Genomic DNA, 15,918 nt, shown 5'->3' on the forward strand with positions numbered 1-15,918 from the left:
GCCATTATGAAAGGGTCTGTTTGATGAACCCTGCAAATGGCTTCAAGAGCAGCTTGCAAAATGCCACTCCAGTCTTGTCACTGTCTATTCATCTCAGGATGGAGACGCTCTGCTGGACCATTGTGGTAGATGAGGTCCTTTGCAGGTGGTCAAATGCTCATGCATAAAGGACAATGAAAGGAGGCTCTCAGGAGGCATTTATATTTGATGTGGGACCTAGCTGATTATATTGTGGTATACTAATGAGAAAGAGCTCTGGAGTGCAGTCGGAAGTGAAAATGGCCCTGGAGTGAACTAAGCCTGTGCAGCCCTTGTGGCACTGGAATCCTGCACTGCATGGGCCAACGAACTCAGCTGCACCAACAGTAGCAGCAGCTAACCCTGCAACCTGGCAGTAATGTGGAAGGCGACAATTGGTGAGTTTATCACTGATTGATTACCACGGCCAATGAAGGGTCTCTCTGATCTAAGAGCCCCTGGGGCCCTGGTAGAATTTTTGGAGCTTGGCTCTGCTTGCTCTAGGATTGCCAAGTCCAATTCAAGAAATATCTGAGGACTCTGGGGGTGGAGCCAGGAGCAAGGTTCTGACAAGCAGAATTGAACTCCAAAGGGAGTTCTGGCCATCACATTTAAAGGGACCACATACCTTCTCTCCATTAGAAATAATGAAGGATAGGGGCACCTTCTTTTGGGCCTCATAGAATTGGACCCCTTGGTCCAATATTTTGGAAAGTAGGAGGGTATTTTGGGGAGAGGCACTGATATGCTGAAATTGGTGCTTCTACCTCAAAAAATACCCCCCCCCAAGCCCCAGATACCCACAGATCAATTCTCCATTATACTCTATAGGAATCAGTCTCCATAGGGAATAATGGAGTGCCCAGCAGACATTCCCACCCCCCTTGCTTTCTGATGACCCTGAAGCTTGCTCCAGGTCATCAACAATCCTCTAGGGCAGCAACTCCTTGGGAAATCTCCCTGTAAGTTAAATGGCCAGTGCACCATGAAAGAGATGGCAGATGTATTCCTTGAGTAATTGGATCTATTAATTGTTGGTGAATGAATCAATATGAATGGAAGTGTAGAATGGGGACTAGAAGCTTTAGGCCTCGAGGCCTGTTCCCTACCATCTCAAAAACACTGCTTTACCTTCTTTGTATTTTGGTTTGTAGTTCTCATTGCCTTTGTAAACTTCCAATCTGATTATTTATTGCTTATTTATCTCAATTCCTCCTCAGTTGAATATGGTCTCATATTGTTTCACAAACCTGAGACAACATTGTCATTTTGTCTTTCACACCAGAGGTGTGAACTGCAGAGAACAGAACAAAATGGGGTGGAGTTTTTTGGTGATTTGTTTGTGTTTACAAATGGCTCAGCAGATTTTATGATTACCTATGCTTCAGGTTTTTGTTTTTGTTTTGGGGAACATATGGTGTGATCTGTGGGAGGAAGGATGGTTCAAGTGACAGGATAGAGTTTTCCACAGTGGAACCAAGCCAAGGGAAAGCTAGGGTTGCCAACCTCCAGGTGGAGTCTGGTAATTTCCCAGAGCTAGAACTGATTTCTAGACAACACAAATCAGTTTCCCTGGAGAAAATGGCAGCTTGGAGGGTGGAATTTATGGCATTATAATTACTGAGGTCCTCCCCCTCCCCAAACCCTGCCCTTCACAGGCTCCATCCCAAAATCACCAGGAATTCCCATGCCAGAGATGGCTCTAGAGAAAGCATCTTGATACCATTTTAAACCAGGATGAAGAAAAGTTGGTTTTTATTCCCCACTTTTTTCTACCTCAGATCAGCTTGTGAGGTAGATTGGGCTGACAGAGTTCTGAGAGAACTGTGCCTGGTCCAGGATCACCAAGCAGATTTCATGTGAAGGAAGAGTGGGGAATCAAACCCCATTCTCCAGATTCGAGTCCACCACTCCTAACTACAACACCGTGCTGGTTCTCAGGACCGTAGGAGATGTACCTTCATAAAGGCAAGTGTTCAATGCCTATAGATCTGTATTATGGTCAAAGGAGAAAGCAGCACTTGCTGAGTCCATGCAGCCATTTTGAATAGCTTTCTGACATTTCCTTAGATTATGCCCACATGGCAATCTAGAGCGTGTAGCCTGCAGCGTAGCTGCTAGGCTGCTTTTGCTCCGTTTGCCTCCCTGGGAAGGAGGAGTAGGAGTTTGCCCATTTGGGCGTGCAGTTTTGGGGGCAGAGTCCAGCCACGTTAACGGCTAGCTCTCCGCTCCTTCTGGGCACTTCGTCGTTGACCAGCCCTCCCGCCCGCCCTGTATGTTATGTAGGCTTTGCTGGTTGTCTCATTTGAGGAGCTGGGTAGGAATTTTTTACGCCCCAGCTGTTTGGCTGTTGCTGGGGTGTGTTTTTTGCCTACTCTGCATAGCAGTACAGTGGATTGTGGAATTGGCTTTCGGAAGGTGCCTTTAAATAGGTGGTCACTTTAGTTGGCAAGTTTCTGGGGTTTAGGACACTATGCGGCTAGGGGAGGACTGCGAAGCATCCCCCTTTTGGGGAATTTGGGGTCTGGCATGATCAGCCTTGGGTTTGGAGAATGCAGACTGTCCAGGAGGCTCAGCTAGAGGGTGCCTTTCCGGCGTGACGTGTGTCTGGGTTTGGGCACTCTGGTGCGGGTCTCCCTGCTGGGCCTGCCTGGAGGGAGCTGAGTCGCTCAGCTCTGGCTGGGGGGCTGGGTCTCTCACCCGTTAATGGCAGGGGAGCGGTCGCGGTGACCCCTAGCTCTGGCCAGGCCGCTGGTGGGGTGCCCTTGCTGTTTATGCTGTTAGTTTATAAAGTAGCCCAATTGTATTCCAATGCATTGTGTCTGACTATTTATTCCGACCTTGGGGAGCAATGTACTAAATATTGGATATTACAGTATATTGGATTGGATTGGATTTACAGTATATCAGAGAAGTGAGTACACCCCCTCACATTTTGTAAATATTTAAGTATATCTTTTCATGTGACAACACTGAAGAAATGACACTTGGCTACAAGTGAGTCTACAGGTTGTATAACAGTGTAAATGTGCTGTCCCCTTAAAATTACACAACACACAGCCATTAATGTCTAAACTGCTGGCAACAAAAGTGAGTACACCTCTACGTGATAATGTCCAAATGGGGCCCAGTGTCAATATTTTGTGTGGCCACCATTATTTGCCCCCCAAGATGGAATAAAGAGTCGGACACAATAGCTTTGGTATAAATTATGGGCCACTTTATTAAACCTCATAACAAACCAGCAAGGGCTCTCAACTGCGGCCTGGTCAGGGCTAGGGGTCTCAACAGACTGCTCCCCTGGCATTCACGGGCCAGAGACCCAGTCCCCAGCCGGAGCTGTGTGACACAGCTCCCACCAGGCGAGCCCAGCAGCGAGGCCCACACCAGAGGGTCCAAACTCCAGACACATGTCTCGGTGAAAGGCACCATCTAGCCGAGCCTCCAGGATGGTCTGCAATCTCCACACCACGGGTCATCACACCCCACAGCTGATCATGCCAGACCCCTAAATTTCCCAAAAGGGGGATGCTTCATGGTCCTCCAAAGCCTCATAGTATCATAACCCAGGAAAACCTGCCAACTAAAGTGATCACCTATTTAACAGCACCACACCCCCCCCCCCCATAGCCAGATCCACAATCCACTGCATAGTTATGTAGGGTAGGCAAAAAACACACCCCAGCAACTGCCAATCAGCTGGGAAGTAAAATATTCCTACCCGGCCTCCAAACAAGGGACGACCAGCCGTAGCTCACATAACCAACAGGGCGGGCGGGAGGGCAGATCTCTAAAGGACTGCCACGAGGAGCGACAGGCTAACCGTTAAGATGGTCTAGCCTAGCCCCCAAGAAGCGCGCCCAAACACTCTGTCCTCCTCTTCCCTCAGAGCGGCAAAAATTGCTTATGCAGCCTAGCAGCTATGCTGCAGACTGCAAGCGTTCCATTTCCAGCACTGCCTTAATCCTTTTGGGCATAGAGTTCACCAGAGCTTCACAGGTTGCCACTGGAGTCCTCTTCCACTCCTCCATGATGACGTCACAGCTGGTGGATGTTAGAGACCTTGCACACCTCCACCTTCCGTTTCAGGATGCTCCACAGATGTTCAATAGGGTTTAGGTCTGGAGACATGCTTGGCCAGTCCATCACCTTTACCCTCAGCTTCTTTAGCAAGGCAGTGGTTGTTTTGGAGGTGTGTTTGGGGTTGTTATCATGTTGGAATACTGCCCTGCGGCCCAGTCTCCAAAGTGAAAGGATCATCAGGGCCGGATTAAACCCTGTGAAGGCCCCTAGGCAGTCAAAATCTTGGGGGCCCCCTTGCAAATTATCTCCGAGTTGGAGCACCCACACCACTGCCCGCGCCCCTAGGCAGTCAAACTGGGACCCCGCCAATTATCTCAGAGACAGAGTGCCTGCCCCACTGCAGCCTGCAGGCAACCTCAAAAGCCCCTTTGACAAAACTGTGGGGGCCGCCGCTGCCTTCCTGCCACCTTCTGCCTCCTCATCGCAGCTGCTGCTTCCTTCCTGCTGCTGCCGCTGTCTTTCCACTGGCTTCTGCCGCCTCCCCACAGCTGCTGCTGCCTTCCTGCCGCCTTCCCACAGCCGCTGCCTCCCTGCAGTGGCTGCTGCCATCCCGTCGCCTCCCACATCCTCCTCGCAGCCACCACTGCCTTCCCGCCGCCTCCCGCCTCCTCCTTGCAGCCACGGCTGCCTCCCCGCTATCTTCCCGCAGACGCTGCTGCCTTCCCACCACCTTCTGCCTCCTCATCACAGCCGCTGCTTCCTTCCTGCTGCTGCCGCTGTCTTTCCACTGGCTTCTGCTGCCTCCCCACAGCTGCTGCTGCCTTCCCACCACCTCCCCCCTCCTCCTCGCAGCCACCGCTGCCTTCCCGCCGCTTCCCCGCAGCTGCTGCTGCCTTCCCACAGCAGCTGCTGCTGTCCTGCCACCTCCCCACAGCTGCCGCCGTATTGCCACCTTCCCGCAGCTGCTGCTGCCTTCCCACCACCTCCCACCTCCTCCTCGCAGCCACTGCTGCCTTCCCGCTGCCTCCCGCCCTCTCCTTGCAGCCACTACTGCCTCCCCACTGCCTCTCTGCAGCTGCTGCTGCTGTCCCGCCACCTCCTGCCTCCTCCTCGCAGCAGCCACCGCTTTCCCGCCACCTCCTGCCTCCTCCTCACAGCCACTGCTGCCTTCCCACTGCCTCCCCGCAGCTGCTGCTGCCTTTCCACCACCTCCCGACTCCTCCCCACAGATGCTGCTGCCTTCCCACCGCCTCCCACCTTCTCCTCGCAGCCACTGCTGCTGTCCTGCCGCCTCCCCGCAGCTGCCTCTGTCTTCCCACCGTTTCCCCGCAGCTGCTGCTGCCTTCCCACCACCTTCCCACAGCTGACGCTGTCTTCCCATGGCCACCTTCCATCTCCCCTCCGCCCCCGAACACACTTCACCCTTAGCGCAGGGCCTGCCTCTGCTATTGAGAGAAAGAGAGCGAGAAAGAGACAACCTGCAAAGCAGTCTGACTCACAGAAACAAACAAGACTCTTTCTTGCTGAACTGACTGGAGGCTCTGGAGCAGCCATCCCAGAGAAGCACTGCACACAAAACCTGGAGGGAAACTGGGCTTCTCAAGGCACTCCCAGACAACTTGGTCTTTCTGCTGTCTGTTTCCCTTCCCCCTCCCCTAAAGAATGGGGGAAGAGACAGCCCAGGGAGGGAACAAAGAGAATTTGTTGTCCCCCCTACCCCATTTGCACTTGATAGAAAGAGCGGAGGCAACCAAAAGAGCAAAGTGAATTTAAAAAAAAAAATCTGTCCTCTGCTACTGACAGAGGCAGCCTGCAAGTTACCGAGGGAGGTGGGGAAGCAAGTTCCCAATGCAGGAAGCTTTGTAGCGATTTTGCCAGCCCAATTCATCTTTCTCCCTGTCCCATTGCTCTATGAGAGCCAGTGTTGGCTGGCCTGGCACTGCCAGATGCAGAAGAGGGGCTGAGGAGCTGCTGAAGGGCAGGCGAGCCTGACGAAGCCAGCTTGAGTGACTGGTTTTCCTACTTTGTTTTGCTGCAGGCAATTTGGATTTCTGCTTCTGAGGGAGGGGAAGTGTCCTGTGCCCACTGCCCACCACTTAACCAGAGCCCAGATGGAGTTTTGCAAGGGCTTCCCTTTCCTCCCAGCCTGACTTGGCTGAAAGTGCCTTGCAAGTCCAGCAAGTGCAGAAGCAGTTTTCTCGCTCCAGAGATTGGTTTCCCTAGGGCTGGGCTAGCAGATGGGGAGGAGGCGAGGCAGGCGGACAAAGAAGGAAATAAGGGGAAGGGGTCAGGTGAAGAGGGAAGCGGCCAAACAGTGAACAGCGAAGCAGCAACAAGGGAAGCGAGGGGGCGGGTGAACGAAGGGGTAAGCGATGGGGAGAAGGCGAGGCAGGGGAGGGGGCTGACACAGGAAAAGGCAAACTGGGGGGGGGGGGACTGGAGTAGGGGGAAAGCTGGTCCAGGGCCCCAAAGGCATGGGGGCCCATAGGCAAGTGCCTCATTTGCCTAATAGTTAATCCAGCCCTGGGGATCATGCTCTGCTTCAGTATGCCACAGTACATGTTGGCATTCATGGTTCCCTCAATGAACTATAGCTCCCCAGTGCAGGCAGCACTCATACAGCTCCAGACCATGACATTGCTACAGAGGTTGAAGGGGTGGTGGTGGGGGGTCAGCCTGTCAGTGCAGACCATATGCTGCATCAAATTGGTCTGCAGGGCTGTCGTCCCAGAAGAAAGCCTCTTCTAAAGATGATGCACAAGAAAGCCCGCAAACGGTTTCCTGCAGACAAGCAGACTAAGGACATGGATTTATGGAACCATGTCCTGTGGTCTGATGAGACCAAGATAAACTTATTTGGTTCACATGGTGAAAGTGTGTGTGGCGGCAACCAGGTGAGGAGTACAAAGATAAGTGCGTCTTGCCTATAGTCAAGCATGGTGGTGGGAATGTCATGGTCTAGGGCTGCATGAGTGCTGCCTGCACTGGGGAGCTACAGTTCATTGAGAGAACCATGAATGCCAACATGTACTGTGACATACTGAAGCAGAGCATGATCCCTTCCCTTCAGAGCCTGGGCCGCAGGGCAATATTCCAACATGATAACGACCGCGAACACACTTCCAAAATGACCACTGCCTTGCTAAAGAAGCTGAGGATAAAGGTGATGGACTGGCCAAGCATGTCTCCAGACCTAAACCCTATTGAGCATCTGTGGGGCATCCTGAAACAGAAGGTGGAGGTGTGCAAGGTCTTTAACATCCACCAGCTATATGACGTCGTCATGGAGGAGTGGAAGAGGACTCCAGTGGCAACCTGTGAAGCTCTGGTGAACTCTATGCCCAAGAGTGTTAAGGCAGTGTTGGAAAATAATGATGGCCACACAAAATATTGAAACTTTGGGCCCCATTTGGACATTATCATGTAGAGGTGTACTCACTTTTGTTGCCAGCAGTTTAGACATTAATGGCTGTGTGTTGCATAATTTTGAGGGGACAGCACATTTACACTGTTATACAAGCTGTAGACTCACTACTTTACATTGTAGCCAAGTGTCATTTCTTCAGTGTTGTCACATGAAACCATATACTTGAATATTTACAAAATGTGAGGGGGTGTACTCACTTATGTGACATACTGTATATCCCGCCATCCACTCTGAATCTCAGAGTCTCAGAGTGACTCACTATCTCCTTTATCTTCCTCCCCCACACCCTGTGAGGTGGGTGGGGCTGAGAGGACTCTCACAGCAGTTGCGCTTTCAAGGACAACCTCTGCCAGAGCTATGGCTCACCCAAGGCCATTCCAGCAGGTGCAAGTGGAGGAGTGGGGAATCAAACCCGGTTCTTCCAGATAAGAGTCCGCACACTTAACCACTACACCAAAATATGCCAACTTGCCTTTCCTTGGTGAGACACTAAAGTGTTCAATATACAATTTAGTAATTTATTCTAATAAACATATTTTTGTTAGCCTCTTTGAGAAGATATATAATGGTTTTAAAACTATATAATGGTTTTAAAAATTGTAATATGTTTTTAAACTGAAAAATGTAAATTATGGTTTTATATATTTTATTGGTTTAACTGTGTAGATGATACTGTGAGCCGCCCTGAGTCCACTTGCGGAGAGGGCGGGATATAAGTCAAATGTAATAAAATAAATAAATAATAAGATATCTGGTCATGAAAAGCAGAATATCTAGTATCTAAGTAAATGTTTAAAATGCTGCCATAGCATGAATACACAAATGGACCACAGGCTAAACTGAGCCTGGTAAAGAACAATATAGGAAGAGCTCTGCAGAGTCACACAAATGGACCATCAAGTCCTGTATCCTGTGTCTCACACAGTGGCTACCCAGTTTCCCTTAGGACCAACAGGCTTAGAAGCTAAGTGCCTCCTGACACTGAGATCCCCAGGTTTATTGCCTATGGATGTGGAGGCAAATTTTAGGCCACCATGGCTAATGGCCACTGATGAACCTCTCCTCCATGGATCTGATTAATCCTCTTTTAAAGTCATCTATGCTAGTGGCCAAACTGAAAACTAAATCATCCCACTTCATCCCCCCCTCCCACTTCAACAACTTATATCTACAATGTTCTAAACACTTTTATATCAAATGCATACTGATGCTCCCCTGTCACATGCACACAGTTTTTGATACACAACCATATTATATAGAATGCACATGAATGCCCTCTTTCACCTCTGCGAGCAAACAGACAGATAAACCACCCACCCCACATGTATACTACTCTCCCCCTTTTCCTCTCACAGCAGGGCAGCCAACAGAAGGTCTTTGAGGTCATGGAGTGGACATCTGATATTGGCCATCTGATACTGTGCTTCAGTTGCACTGTATGGAATCATTCACAACTGGATTGTTTTGTCCACAAAAGAAAATGTAGTTGAGAATGACAGATATAAACTATGTTCTTTTTTGAAATCCCTGCTGTATGTGGTCCCACTTTCAGATACAAAGTGGTTATATGCATGCTAACTTCCAAGAATTTTATGCCCACATCACTGTTCTTGGGGGTGCACTTGTACCCCTGAACCCCAGTATTTACAGCTCTGAGTGCAGGGTGATCTGCCTACAGGTGAATTACAGTTCGATTCCCCTTTCCACCTCTGTGATGATGCTCTCCCAATATTCTTCCCCTGGCACTGCTGAATCCTGGAATTCATCCAGAGTCATAATCCTACAGGACAGTAGCTTGAAAGCTTACTGCAAACAGCAAGTAAAATATCTGGCAATATAGTCAGGATAATTTTTCATTTGCACACTCATGACATCCTCAAATGTGACTTGCTTTCCAAGGTAAATGTTAGCAAAGCAAACCTGCAAAAAAAAAAAAAAAAGATTAAATCCCCAGCCACCCTCCTGTTCCCCGGCGGATGTGCTTGTTATATACGAAAACAGTCCTTCAGCAAAGTGGAGATTACGGTCTCCAGAGAAAAGTCAAAATGACTAGGGCCTGTATGGGATTTTCTGACACTGATAATGATTGCACTTGGGAGGAAGGGATGGCTAGTAATGCTTGGATGTGGGATGAGCACAGCAACCTATTTGAGAGTGTGGGCAAAATATATCAATAATGGCATCAGTTAAGCAAATCCCCACATCTTGAGAGCTTATTTATTTTCTCTGAGGGCTGGTAAGTGTTCCTGATGACAAGCTTTCTAATTTTACAAAAAAAGCTCTTGCTTCACACTTATGAGAAACCTGGTGTTGGGGAGCGAGTGGGTGGGACTGTTTAAGTGTGATTCACACCTTGGATTCTTTTAAAGGCTCATGCATATTCAGAAAGACTTAAGAGCAGGCTTTGGGGCAGTCTGATAATATAAAGGGTACTGGGGACAAACTAATACAAGAAACATGAACAGAAGAACAGGTTGCCTTTTTCAGACTGGCCAGATACATGACTGAATGGTTTCCGAGGATCAGCTTAGTTGGAATACCTTTGTTGCGCCATGAGAGTCCTGGGCAAAGCAAGAACCAGAAGGCCAATTCCTACATTTCTCACTCTTAGAGGCCAATGGGAGAAATGTTTCTAAGCACAACAGGAAGTAACATTTTCATTGAGCTTACCATGTCTTAGTCAGTTGCATGGAGTATTTTGTACCAGAGTTGCATGGCCAGCATCCGGCATTAGCTTGGAGACCTTTCATTTGACTGGCCTTGGAAAACTTTAATATGATTGGGCAGATTCATGCAGTGAGCCCATTCTCTCTTACACACAATAAGCCTTGCAGGGGCAGGGAGCATCTTCCCCATGTTCCTGCTCAGGTATGTACATGAATTCCAAACCATACAATCAGGCCACTCACAATGCCCCCTCCCAGTACATTTACCTCTTAGTTGGCACATGAGACAGAGAAATAGAAGAGTGCTTCCCACCACATGAAACTCCACTACTCAGACATGGTTTTGGGGTGCAATCCAAGCAAGATGAATAATACATGACTTGGCATATAGTCTTAACAGTAGAGATGGATGGCTGTGAACAGTCTAGATGTTTCAAACACAAAGTGAAAATCACTCCTTCTCCAGAGGCTTTTAAGAGCACACCTGGTGCTATCAGAATGGTATTAATCGGCAATTGTATCCACCAACTGTATCAGACTGATAGATGTAGTACTAATTTTGCCACTGTGAATACAGTGTACTGTACTGGTGATGTGTGATGACTTCTTAGCCATATGATTCTTGAGCTACATTTTTTTGGGTTGCCACACATGTGCTTCTGTGAGGCTTGAACACCTGGGAAAGGGCAACCTGAATCTCTGGTTGCTTGAATGCAGGCACAGATTGAGACACATGAGTAAGGGAAATTTGGGGAGCAAGAATATAATGGTAAACCCTTTTCCCTCAGAATGATTATGTTATTATTGCTCTCAAAAATGATGCAAGCAACCCATGATAAGAGAGTTGTCATGCCAGGTCTTCTCTACATATGCCATGGCAGAAAGTTCTGTCTGAACACACAATCAGCAAATTGCAATGTTTGACTTTCAAAGTTTTTGTGCACAGCTTGGAACAGGGAGGGGGGAGACAGGGAATGGCACACAGAACAGATGTATACCTTGCTGTAATTAAGGGTAATTTCAGATACATCTATCTGTGTAACAATCTCTGAAAATTTTTCACCTGCAACTCCTGCAAGTGCTGCAGCATTTAAGATGGATCATATAACTTGTGTGTCTGCTTGCACATGCTGCCAGAAGGCAAAAAGCAGAGAAGCGTACCATTCACGGAAGTAATTGCTCTGATTACAGAAACTCACAGTACAATCTGTGCAACTTGCTGGGAAGTCCATCAGCCACATTCAATAACTCAGAGGAAATCTGAGAGTTATTTGTTATCTTCCTTTTACTACTGCATCTGTGTGATGATGAACAGAGGAACAGAACCACCAGCTGTACAAAAGCAACCACAAAAATTCCAAGAGAGGATCTTCTGTGTCATCATGAGTTAAATTATTCATTACCATTTGCCCCCCTTCGAACAGCAAAGATGAACTCCTATCCACATTTGCTGGGTGCTATGAAATTTAACCAAGCAGTGTCAGAACAAGATATACTTCTCAATTTTTTGAAAGGGAAGAACACATTAAAAATGTTGCTGGGGGAACACTTGTAAGACTACATATAATGAAGAAACCTGCTCATCACTCAGCCTGAAGGCTTGGTCTTGCAGAACTGGAGTCCAAAATATATCAGCTTGCATCCAACTGGGAGGAAGCATTGCCTACCTATTTCCGATGTAGCCCCAAATGTTCCAGAAATTCTGCTCCTGGGAGCAGCAGAAAGATTCCAACTCACAGAAATATAATTGCACTGGGGGATGTCACATGGGGGATGCTCTGTTTTTTTGGGCAAACTCTATGGTAAAATTGAGCATAGAATTTTGCCCAAAAACCAGAGCATCCCCACATGACATCCCCAACCCAATGATGTCACTTTCAGGTGATGTCATCACCTGTTTAGGGGCAGGGTTTCTCCTGCTAGCCAGCTGATCCATGGTGGGGAGAAGTCCCCAAAACTGGAGGTCCCCCATTGGGACGGGGGCTGGCAACCCTACAACCAATTTATCGTAATCCCAGCAAGTTTGAAGCAGAGATGGTTGCCATTGCCTTCCTCTGCACAATCTTCCTTGGAGGTCTCCTATCCAACTACTAATCCTGCTTAACTTCCAAGATCAGACAATATCAGGATATAAATGCCACCTTCTCTCCTAATATAAAGGGGTCAAACAAAATATTACAAATATATTTAACAACTCATTAAAATCCATCCACAGAGCAAACCACCTTTTGCTAGGCTTAGTTAAACCTAGCCAGGAGACTATCCACCCAATTCTCCATCCACGCCACAACCCTAATAGTCCATTCTACACACCATTCTAAGCATCTGAAAAAGTGAGCTCTGAAAGTTCATGCTGTAATAAATCTAGTTAGCCTGTAAAGTACCACTGGGCTTCTGCTTTATTCTAAAGCCAGACAGGTGACAATGCCTTTTGTCAAACAAACAAGTGTTCACCTTTGTTTTAGGCTACCTGAACCAACAACCATGAAAAAGAACCCGCCAATGTAATCTTCTAACATGAGTCCTGCCTAGCATGGTTCATAAGTGTGCCGGTGTCTTCTTCAAATGGTAGGGAAATAACACTGCAATGAAAACCTGTAAAGGAAGGCCTATGTTCCTCTTTGTTGACAAGCCTAGCAATTAAGCTCCACTCCATGACCCAAGGAGTCACTCTCTGTCACAGCAAGGTTTACGGCACATCAGATTATGACAGCCTGGCTAGCTCATAACATGACACTGTATAAACGGGGCACTAATCATCCCACCTTTGGCCTGGCATGCATTTGAAGAGAAACAGCACAACAATTAAAAATATATTCATACGTCATGAGGCTCGCTGTCTTCCTCAGGCTGATCTGTTCATTATTTTTTTGTCTCTTCCTTGCATGCCAAGAAGCTCATTTATCAGACACTATGATGCTGGACTTGGCTTACCAACTTCCAAAAAAGACCTGGAGTCCCCCCAGCATTACCACTGATCTGCAGACTGCAGAGAAAAGTTTCCCTTGAGGAAACGGCAGCTTCAGAGAGAAGATTCTGAGCCATCACATCCCCCACTCCTCTCCCCAAATTCTACCCTCTCCAGCCACTACCCCAATATATCCAGGAATTTCCCAAACTAGAGCAGCTCTATGCTGGATGCTGGAACTTGTGTGATACAACAACTCAGCTTCCATGAAAAAAAGGAAATCTGGGCTACTGGTCATATTGCAGAACTCTATCTCACTTACTATGCATGTAGGTAGAAGTCTGCTGCTCAAAAAGGTATTCTGTTGGGATAGCCATGGTAGTTTGTTTCATCAAAAGCAAAATAGGAACACCTCTGTCACCCTGGAACAGGGTTCTCCAAAAGGTAGGCTGGTGCAGAATAGTAATTCAAGCATCCCCTAGAAGATCCAGGTGGAAAAAAATAAAAACGTCTAGTCTAGAGTATTTTTAAAAGGGTTTTATCTCATAGGATTTATTTCCATGCTGCTTAGCTTATAGCTGTTTGTGTGCTCCTTCAAGCCAATGTTCTGCGCAGTCACAGAGCAAAACTTGATAATATACTCAGGTGAGTAGTCCAGGATATTTTTCATTACACAGAAAGTGGTTGAGGTGATGGAAAGTGCTGTTGATCATAACCAATTTACAGCAACTTCAAAAAGTTTCAGTGCAAGAGATGTTCAAAGGTGCTTTGCTATTGTCTGGCTCTGTGTAGCGGCTCTCGACTTCCTTGGTGCTCTCCCATCCAAATATTAGCTGTGGCTTACTTTGCTTACTTTCAGAGATCTGACAAGACTGGTCAGGGCATTTAGAGAGTAGATTTCATTAATGAAAACATTGGTGGCCTTGTAAGGTTGCCAGGTCTCTCCTGGCAACTGTGGGGGTGGGAACTTACTGGGAGCAGCAGGGAGGCCCTCCCGATGTACAGCAATGTATCCACATCACTGCCAATGTGACCCAGAAGTGTTGTCATAATATCTGGGATGTCAGGCCAATGCCCTGGTATTTGGGCAAAACCTCTAGGTAGATTTGATTTCTACCATAGAGTTTACCATAGAGGTCCCTCCCACTGGACAGCCAATCAGTGGTAGGGAGGTGGGGCCTGTCAGCAGGGAACCCCACCTTCGCTGGGAGGGAGAATTCTGGCAACACTAAGCCCTTGTCTTAAAGATTAATCCATTCACCAAAGCCACACAAGCTTTTACTTCAGTAAACCAATTAGTCCCTGAGGGGTCACATTCTTTTATTTTAATCAAAAAGAATGTACAAATTCAGAGCCAGCCCACCCACTAGGTGGACCTAGGCAATCATCTATGGCACTAGTCTTTCCACAATTGGAGGAACATCAAGCCAGCCTTCCTCATGGTGGTAGCAGACTCAACCATGGCCTGCCACAGCAAGTGGCATCCCTGGGTGGTGCCATTACCCCATTAACATAGGGCATGTGGTGGAGACTGCCACTGAAATGTCACCACCAGTGTACCTGGGCTACCTGCCAAAGCCTTCCTCCAGCCAGCCAACACAGGAAGTGCCTGTCTGCAAGCAGGTGTGGCAAGTGAACATTTGGCACAAAAGAGGGTGCCTGGAGAAGGCCGCTGAAGTCACTGTGTTGCCACTGCAGCCATCTGGCCTGCCTTCCATGACACAGTACCTGTTTTCACATGATCATGGCAAACAGCGCCCAGGAAGTACATGCATAGGCATCTGGCCAGTGGGTGGGTGGTATGCACCTTCCACATCACTGAGAGCAGTGTACATCATAACAAGCACAGCCTGGGCTTGCCTGACCTTCTTTCTCCAGCTCACCTTGCCTCCACATACTGACCGAGGCAGGAAGATCAGACCACCCCCAGCTTTGCACCTGGTTGTCTCTGCTTGCAGCAGCCCTGTGAGCATCACACTTACCTGGCTCACAGCTCACCTAGGACAACCTAACAGGGTTGCTTGGGAAATTCCTGGAGATTTGGGAATGGATCTGGGTAAGGGTGGAGTTTGAGGAGAGGAGGGTGCTCAGCAGGGATGTTATTCCATAGAGTACATTCGCTGAAGATGCCACTTACTCTGGAAGAACAGAGCTCTGTAGTCTGGAGATCAGTTGTAATTTCAGAGAAAACGCCAAGCCCAACTGTGGGAACAGCAAGCCTAGCACCAAAACCCCTTGCACCACCCCTGTATGAATTGGTAAATATTTCAAGCTAAGTTCATCCTTGAAGAAACTGAACAACAACAACATAGCAAGACAAAACAACTGGGACAGTATTCTTTCATTCTGGGGTCTGCCACAGAGCTTTACATAATCATCTGTATCTAAGGATGCTTTTCCTAACACCCACTGATAGAGTAATATAATGACATAAGTCCTTCTAAATCTGAATGATAGGCAGACTGTCTATCTAAAAGAAACAATTTCCATTGGGACCATTCCCCAACTTTCTTTCCATATATCATCGGAATGTACCAGGTAATTCAGCTAAATGCCCCCCACCAATCTACTTCAATTTTTTTTAAGCCTTCTTGCTCTAAAAGGAAAAAAAACCCCTCTACTAGTTGTGCAAGTGATGAAGTCTGTTTAATAAAGACCCTCTAGCCTCTCAAATAACTCTCATTCAAAAGGTTCTTCCAGTCAGGGCTCATGTCAGTTAAACAAGCTTGAAAGTCGTGTACATTTCTAATATGGGACCTGGGTCAAGGGAACGATATAATTTCCTTGTAGATATAAAACCACGAAAGAACAGTGACCTCAAGTGGCCAGAAAGACATGAGGAGATTAATTCCACTCGGGCTGACATGACACCACAA

General features: G+C 47.6%; 1 protein-coding gene across 22 annotated transcripts in view; it reads right to left on the reverse strand.

Moving 5' to 3' along the window:
* Window positions 1–15,918, reverse strand: part of NRXN3 (neurexin 3) — a 1,739,678-nt gene that overhangs the window by 783,119 nt on the left and 940,641 nt on the right. The window lies entirely within an intron of this gene.

This window comes from Heteronotia binoei, chromosome 21 (assembly GCF_032191835.1).
Source record: "Heteronotia binoei isolate CCM8104 ecotype False Entrance Well chromosome 21, APGP_CSIRO_Hbin_v1, whole genome shotgun sequence".
Lineage (NCBI taxonomy): Eukaryota > Metazoa > Chordata > Lepidosauria > Squamata > Gekkonidae > Heteronotia > Heteronotia binoei.